The sequence below is a fragment of the Eubalaena glacialis genome, chromosome 11, assembly GCF_028564815.1.
Source record: "Eubalaena glacialis isolate mEubGla1 chromosome 11, mEubGla1.1.hap2.+ XY, whole genome shotgun sequence".
NCBI classification, from domain to species: domain Eukaryota; kingdom Metazoa; phylum Chordata; class Mammalia; order Artiodactyla; family Balaenidae; genus Eubalaena; species Eubalaena glacialis.
In genome coordinates, this window is record NC_083726.1 from 10,623,924 (window position 1) to 10,631,764 (window position 7,841).

The following is a 7,841-nucleotide window of genomic DNA, read 5'->3' on the forward strand; positions in this document are numbered from 1 at the left end:
CTGTTACCTAGAGGTGATAACCGTCGTGGAACTAAGCTTAAGGACCCATCGAGACTCTTCGTCGGCGAAAGGAGGGTAACCCAGCAACGTGCTCACACGATCATATGTTTTTGTAAAATTTGCAAAAGTAATATTTTTATTGCAATCGTTTAGAACCGCTCTCTATTCCGATTTCTCCCGTCACACTTCCCCTTGTGTCTAGTGGCATTTGGATTCAGCTAAAGGAAATCCTGTTGGGAACATTTGAGTTTAGTAGGATATATTTATGTGACACTCTAACGTGAATAGTTATTGCTGGCCTTCCGTGTGTAAGATACACCTAACCCGCTGTGATCAATGAGTGTCCTCAATGAAATAAGTATTTAAGGTTAATCAGGGCACTAGAAAGCTTGAAATTACCTGAAATTACAGTTAATATATGACAAAAATTTGATACAGTTTGCCCTCAACTTTGACAACTCTCCAAATGTTCGTAACATTACTAGAAAAGAATTGCGAACTCAGAAGAAATTTTTTCTAAAATATCAGTAATAAAAAAATTTTGATCTAACATGCTAGAGGAAAGACTAAATTATCTTTCCATTCTCATTGTGGAAAATGATACAAAATTGTTGTTTTATAAAGAGGTGATCAAAGTTTATGCAACCTTAAAAAGAAAAAGATATTATGGAGGTGTTCAAGAAAATTAAATTCGTTTCTGGATTTTGTGATGTTTGTGTTGTCAGCTTTTTAAAATTACAAATTGCAATTTGTAACTGCAAGATTTCTCCCACAATTTGTGTTGTGATTTCTTGTTCTAAATAAATATTCTCCTTCCTACCTAGTTTTGGTTTTGTCATTTTCTGTTCTTTATTCTTCACGTAAGCTTCAGTCACCAGAAACGTGTATCCCTTGTTTATAACCATCTAATATATATTTTATTTATTTAGGACTTTCTACCTCTTCCAGAATGCATACCCTAACTTAGAGAATAGTAAAGGCTCTGGGAGGACCTTCCTCACTGGCTACTCTTTCTCACTCTCCTTTGTGGATTCCTCCTCTCCAATCACTAAATAGTGGACTGACCCTCCTCCCTGGGGTTGGTCCTTGGGTCTCCTCTGTTTACCTTCCCTTCCTGGGTGGCTTATCCAGTCCAGTTTAAATATCCTCCATCTGCCATTGACTCCCCACATTTCTATCTCCATCCCAGACCCCACCCATGAAGTGGACTCATGGCCCATGTGAGTACCTGAATGTCTAATAGGCCCTCAAACTTAACACTTCCAAACCAAGCTTCTGATTTTTTGCCTCAACCTTGTTCCTCTCACAGTTCTCCCCGTCTTAGTTAAGGGCAACTCCATTCTTTCAGTCCCTCAGGCCAAAGACTCAGAACCACCCTTGTCTTGAGTCTTCCTCACAGCACACATTCAGTGCATCTGCCCTTGCTTGGCTCTACCTTCAAAATGTTCCCAGACTCAATTCTCACCACCTTGCCTCTATCATTCTAGTCTAAGCCACTATCACCTCATTTGTATTGTAGCAGCTTCCTCACCGTTCCTGCTTCCAGTTCTCCCTATTTGTAGAATTGCATTTGAATGGAAATTTCGGACATTGCTTGGCAGCACATTTAGTCTGCTTAGAAATCCAACTTTGACCTGAGAGCAGCTGGACCCCCATTGTAGACTATGAAATGTTTGATCACAGGTTGTTTGATTTTGCAAGTCTCCCTGGTTAATGGAAAACCAGTACTTCAAAGGGAAAGAAACTGGGGGCAGAACAAAGCTCCTGGAATAATTTTACCTGGGAGAGTTGGCTGAGAGGATTCAGCAGCTGAAAAGCTACCCTATTTCTCTTGATCTTCTTTTGCTTGGGATTTGAGGCAGGAAATTCTGACTCAGAAAAGCCATTAGTTATGTTTTATAGTCGTCCTGGGTTCTTCAGCTATGTTCATTTCAAGCCCCACTTCCCAAGAATCTCCAGTTTGTTTGTAGCTCATGTACTGTCTGGTTTGTTTCACTCTCCTGAGATGATCTCAGAAGCCTCTGCTCACTGCCTTTTGAGGCAGGAGTATGTAGGCCTTGAGAGACCAGTAGCTGAGTCTTTACAAATCAGAGCTAGAAGTGTCTTTAGGGATCATCTGGTATAGGAATCCACTAGGTAGAGAAAAACAATGAATGTTTCCTGAGTGCATGTTAAGTTGTAGCCTTCTTTCACAGAGAATATTGAAGACTGTTGTTCTTGCCTGCAAATAAATATTCACTTACTTTTCTTAAAACACAGTGCCCTCTCTCTGCAGTCTAAAAGATCAATAGATCAATTCTCAAATTGTTAAAAATATAATTGTCATGCTATATATCTTGATTGGGGTGGTAGTCACCTAGGTGTATACATTTGTCAAAAATCACCAGCCTTGTGCCCTTAATCCCCTTGTGTGTGTGGGGATTTTACTGTATATACTTTATACCTCAATAAATTTGATTTTAAAATTATAAGTAGGGACTTCCCTGGTGGCGCAGTGGTTAAGAATCCGCCTGCCAATGCAGGGAACACGGGTTCGAGCCCTGGACCGGGAAGATCCCACATGCCACGGAGCAACTAAGCCCGTGCGCCACAACTACTGAGCCTGTGCTCTAGAGCCCACAAGCCACAACTACTGAGCCCACGTGCCGCAAATACTGAAGCCTGCGCACCTGGAGCCTGTGCTCCGCAACAAGAGAAGCCACCACAGTGAGAAGCCCGCGCACCGCAACGAAGAGTAGCCCCCACTTGCTGCAAAGAGAAAGCCCGTGCACAGCTATGAAGACCCAATGCAGCCATAAATAAATAAATTTATTAAAAAAAAATTATAAGTAAAATTAACAACAAATAACTAACCAAAAATTTTTGGAACTTACACAATAGACAAAAGATTAATGCCACTAAGAGATTAAAAACGTAATTCTCCTACCAATAAAGAATGAGCTTATTTAATCATTAATAAAGGAAACAACAGTATGACAGGACTTCCCTGGTGGCGCAGTGGTTGGGAGTCTCCCTGCCAATGCGGGGGAAACGGGTTCGAGCCCTGGTCTGGGAGGATCCCTCATGCCGCAGAGCAGCTGAGCCCGTGCGCCACAACTACTGAGCCTGCGAGCTGCAACTACTGAGCCCACATGCCACAACTAATGAAGCCCGCGCACCTAGAGCCTGTGCTCCGCAGCGGGAGAGGCCACCGCAATGAGAAGCCAGTGAACCTCAGGGAAGAGTGGCCCCCACTCGCTGCAACTGGAGAAAGCCCGCGCACAGTGACGAGGACCCAACACAGCCAAAATATAAATAAATAAATTTTTAAAAAACAAACAAGAAAAGACAAAACAGTATGACAGAGCTGGCTTGAAAAGAATTTGAGAATAGTTAATGGGCAAAGGAATGATGAAAAACAATTACTAAATTAGATCCAAATCTGTTTCCTGCCCTACAGAATAATAAAACCATAACCTTTGGGCTTATCTTCTCCACTGGACATACAAAAATTATTGCACCTTATCAGTTTCCTAAAAGCTAACTTCTAACTTTACAGATTTATAAAACATCACTGAGTCCTAGTCAATTGTTAGTCAAAGTTAAACTTCCCCAGAGAGTCAGATGTCCCTTATGTGGGTTTATTAGAAATACTCTAGCATGACATTAAGAAGTCACATAATCACTGTATGTCATGTTTTTAGATACTAAATAATTTTCCTCCACACTAGTTTTCATTACTCCACATTTGATAAAGACAAGCGATATTTTAATTTCCTGTTAACTCCATTTAAGAAAAACAACGTCACTGGGAATTCCCTGGCGGTCCAGTGGTTACAACTCTGAGCTTCCACTGCAGAGGGCATGGGTTCGATCCCTGTTCCGAGAACTAAGATCCCACAAGCCGTGTGGCGCGAAGAAAAAAAAGAAAAACAACATCACAAGTATGAAACGTATGAGGATAAATGGCAATTGTCTTTAGGCCTCAATGTGGAGGTAACAGAGAGTGGGAGAGTGGTGGGGACTGCAGCACGCCCCATCTAAAGAGGAGAGTTGCTGTGTGGCTCCAGCCAACTGGTCCTGTATTGCCATATCTTCTCTCTCTTTTTTTTTTTTTTTCTGGCCACGCTGCGCAGCTTGGGGCATCTTAGTTCCCCACCAGGGACTGAACCCTGGCACTCGGCAGTGAAAGTGCAGAGTCCTAACCACTGGACCGCCAGGGAATTCCCTCTTCTCATTTTTAAGAGAATCTGGAAATCAAAAGTTTTATGTTAAAGCTCTCAATTTTTATATGTTGGCAACTAGTTCAAATTGCTCTTAAATATTGTGTAGCATACATGGAATCTAAAAAAACGGTACTGATGAACCTAGTGGCAGGGCAGGAATAAAGACGCAGACGTAGAGAACGGACTTGAGGGCACGGGGCGGGGGGGCGGGGAGGGGTGGAGGAGGGGAAGCTGGGATGAAGTGAGAGAGTAGCACTGACATACATACACTACCAAAGGTAAAATGGATGGCTGGTGGGAAGCTGCTACATAACACAGGGAGATCAGCTCGATGCTTTGTGACCACCTAGAGGGGTGGGATAGGGAGGGTGGGAGGAAGGCGCAAGAGGGAGGGGATATGAGGATTTATGTATACATATAGCTGATTCCCTTTGTTGTACAGCAGAAACTAACACAACATTGTAAAGCAATTATACTCCAATAAAGATATTTTTTAAAAAAACATATAATAAACTGTGATTTGGGCATTAAAAAAAAAGAAAATTCACTGATTATTTTGATTAATTAATTAACTTGCTTTAGGTGAATGGGAAGAAATAAAGTACATTTGTGGTATTTTGAAAAAAAAAAAAAAACAAAGTACCGTGAATAAAACTACAGAAAGCCACAGCTTTCTTTATCACATCTGAAGGCACGGGAAGGAAGCGGCTGGTGGCATTGAGACAGAAGGGACAACCTGCTTTTTGATCTTTTCTCTTGTGCCCCTGTTGATACAAGAAATAAAATGTAAAACAAAAGCAAAAAAATAAAATAATGTGTAGGCCAACAGGATGAGGGAAAGAATAAAAGGAAAGCCAAGCCAGCCTGAGCCAGTGTCAATAGCTGACCTAGAGCAATACCTTCTGATGGGAAGATTGAAGCCCAAAGAAAGGAAACAGTTGCCCCCAAATCATGAGGTGAGGCAGAGTAGGACTTAGAACACAAGCTCTTGGATTCCCAGGCAGAAGCTTTCCCCCCAAGGCAACATTACAGGTACTTTCTTTGTCTCCCGTTAAGTGCTTCATGTTCTATTTGCTGATTGACCAAACATAAATGACTTGTGTATGCATGCTTGCAGCACCCTTAGGTCAAGTTCATGCCAGTGTGATGTGCCCACAGTTGCGTAGGATTTGCATGGGCCCTAGCCTGCATCTAAACTTTTTATAATAACAACAATAGCTACCATATTTTGAGCCCTAATTCTGTACCCAGCTCTGTACTAGGTGCTTTACTCACATTATATTATTTAGTCCTTGTGATAACCACATGATATAGATACTACTCTTTTATTTATGTATGTACTTATTTTTGTCTGCGTTGGGTCTTTGTTGCTGCGCGCAGGGTTTCTCTATTTGTGGCGAGCGGGGGCTACGGTTCGTTGCAGTGCGTGGACTTCTCCTTGCGGTGGCTTCTCTTGTTGCGGAGTATGGGCTCTAGGCGCGCAGGCTTCAGTAGTTGTGGTGCACGGGCTTAGTTGCTCCACGGCATGTGGGATCTTCCCGGACCAGGGCTCGAACCCATGTCCCCTGTATTGGCAGGTGGATTCTTAACCACTGCACCACCAGGGATGTCCAATATAGGTAGTACTCTTACCTTCATTTTATGGATAAGGAAACTGGAGATAAGCAAAGGAAAGTCACTTGCTCAAAGCTATAAACCCACTCATTTGTGGCTTCAAAACTGGTGGTCTGGGGCTTCCCTGGTGGCGCAGTAGTTGAGCCCTGGTCCGGGAAGATCCCACATGCCGCGGAGCAACTAAGCCCGTAAGCCACAACTACTGAGCCTGCACTCTAGAGCCCATGAGCCACAACTACTGAAGCCCGTGTGCCACAATGAAGAGTAGCCCCCACTTGCCACAACTAGAGAAAAGCCCGCGCGCAGGAACGAAGACCTAACTCAGCCAAAAATAAATAAATAAATATATTAAAACAAACAAAACTGATGGTCTTAACCACTGGGCTACTATTTTTACTCATTCATTCATTTAATCAGTCAGTCAGTCAAATAGCTACAACATGCTGGTGCCAGTTGCTGAGCCAGGCATTATGAGGGAATACAACTTCATAGACCCAAGTTCCAGTCTAAAATCCTGCTGGTGAGGCTAACTGGATCCACATTCAACCCACATCCCGTTCTTCCAATCCAAAATAACAAGTGGTTCTTGCAACACACAGAGGGTTGGGCTATGTACTTCAACAAAGTTGATTTAAAAATTAGAAGTAACAGCCACGCCTAGGTGTTTAGGGATCCTGTTTAAATTAAAAGATTTCTGACAATGCAAATATCTTCGTAGACCAGATGGTTTGAAGACCCACTGGTAGGAGAAAGACACTGATTGCAAAGACAACTGGGTCAGAATCATCAAGGGTCTTGACTGCTAGGATAAAAGGTTTGGACTTTAGCCTGAGCTCAATGGGCGGGCAGATCCTAGAGATGTGAAGAGAATTGTACTTTAGACAGCAAGTACACCTTTGGTTCTTCACAGAGGGACTGGAGGGATGACGACTATTTTGGAGGTTATTACACGGAAAAAGAGGAGAAATGAATAATAAAGTTATTTCAGGGTACATTCAGCAGGAGTGAGGTATAAATATCCAGATGTCACTTAAATTTTCTGGAGGCAGATTTCCAGTAGGCTCTTCATTAAAGAGATCAGCGTGATGGAAAGAGAGGACTTTTCTGGGTTCAAATCCCAGTCCTCCAAATTTCTAGTCCCGTACCCCTGGACAATTCATATGACATCTAGGGACTACAATTTCCTAATCTGCAAAGTGGGTATAATAATATCTACCTGCTAAGACTCTTGTGAAGGAGAACTAAATGGTAAAATACATATCAAGCACTTGGTAAATGGTACACGTTCAATGTTTATTTCTTTCCTTGGTTTCCTTCTAGCTACAAGTGGAGCTGGCATATGTCCTTCTCCCGCATCGGGCAGAGGAGGAGAGTTCAAATAAACATTTTTCTCCATACATTACAATGATAAGCCTCATAGTGGTGTTCTGAGAACACTGCAAAATCTGAAAGTGCTTTTCAACTGTCAGAGAAAGATTACATTTTCTTTTTTTTTTTAATTTTCTTTATTTATTTTTGGCTGTGTTGGGTCTTCGTTGCTGCGCGGGGGTTTTCTCTAGTTGTGGCAAGCGGGGGGCTACTATTCGTTGAGGTGCGCGGGCTTCTCATTGCTATGGCTTCTCTTGCTGCGGAGCACCAGCTCTAGGCGCGAGAGCTTCAGTAGTTGCTGCTCGCGGGCTCCAGAGCGCAGGCTCAGTAGTTGTGGCGCACGGGCTTAGTTGCTCTGCGGCATGTGGGATCTTCCCGGACCAGGGCTCCAACCTGTGTCCCCTGGATTGGCAGGCGAATTCTTAACCACTGCGCCACCAGGGAAGCCCAAGATTATATTTTCACTGCGTTGAATGACAAGGAACAACTTTTTTTTTTTTTTAATTTATTTTATTTTTGGCTGCGCTGGGTCTTCATTCCTGTGCACGGGCTTTCTCTAGTTGCGGCGAGTGGGGGTTACTCTTCATTGCCATGCGCGGGCTTCTCATTGCGGTGGCTCCTCTTGTTGCGGAGCATGGGCTCTACGCGCGCGGG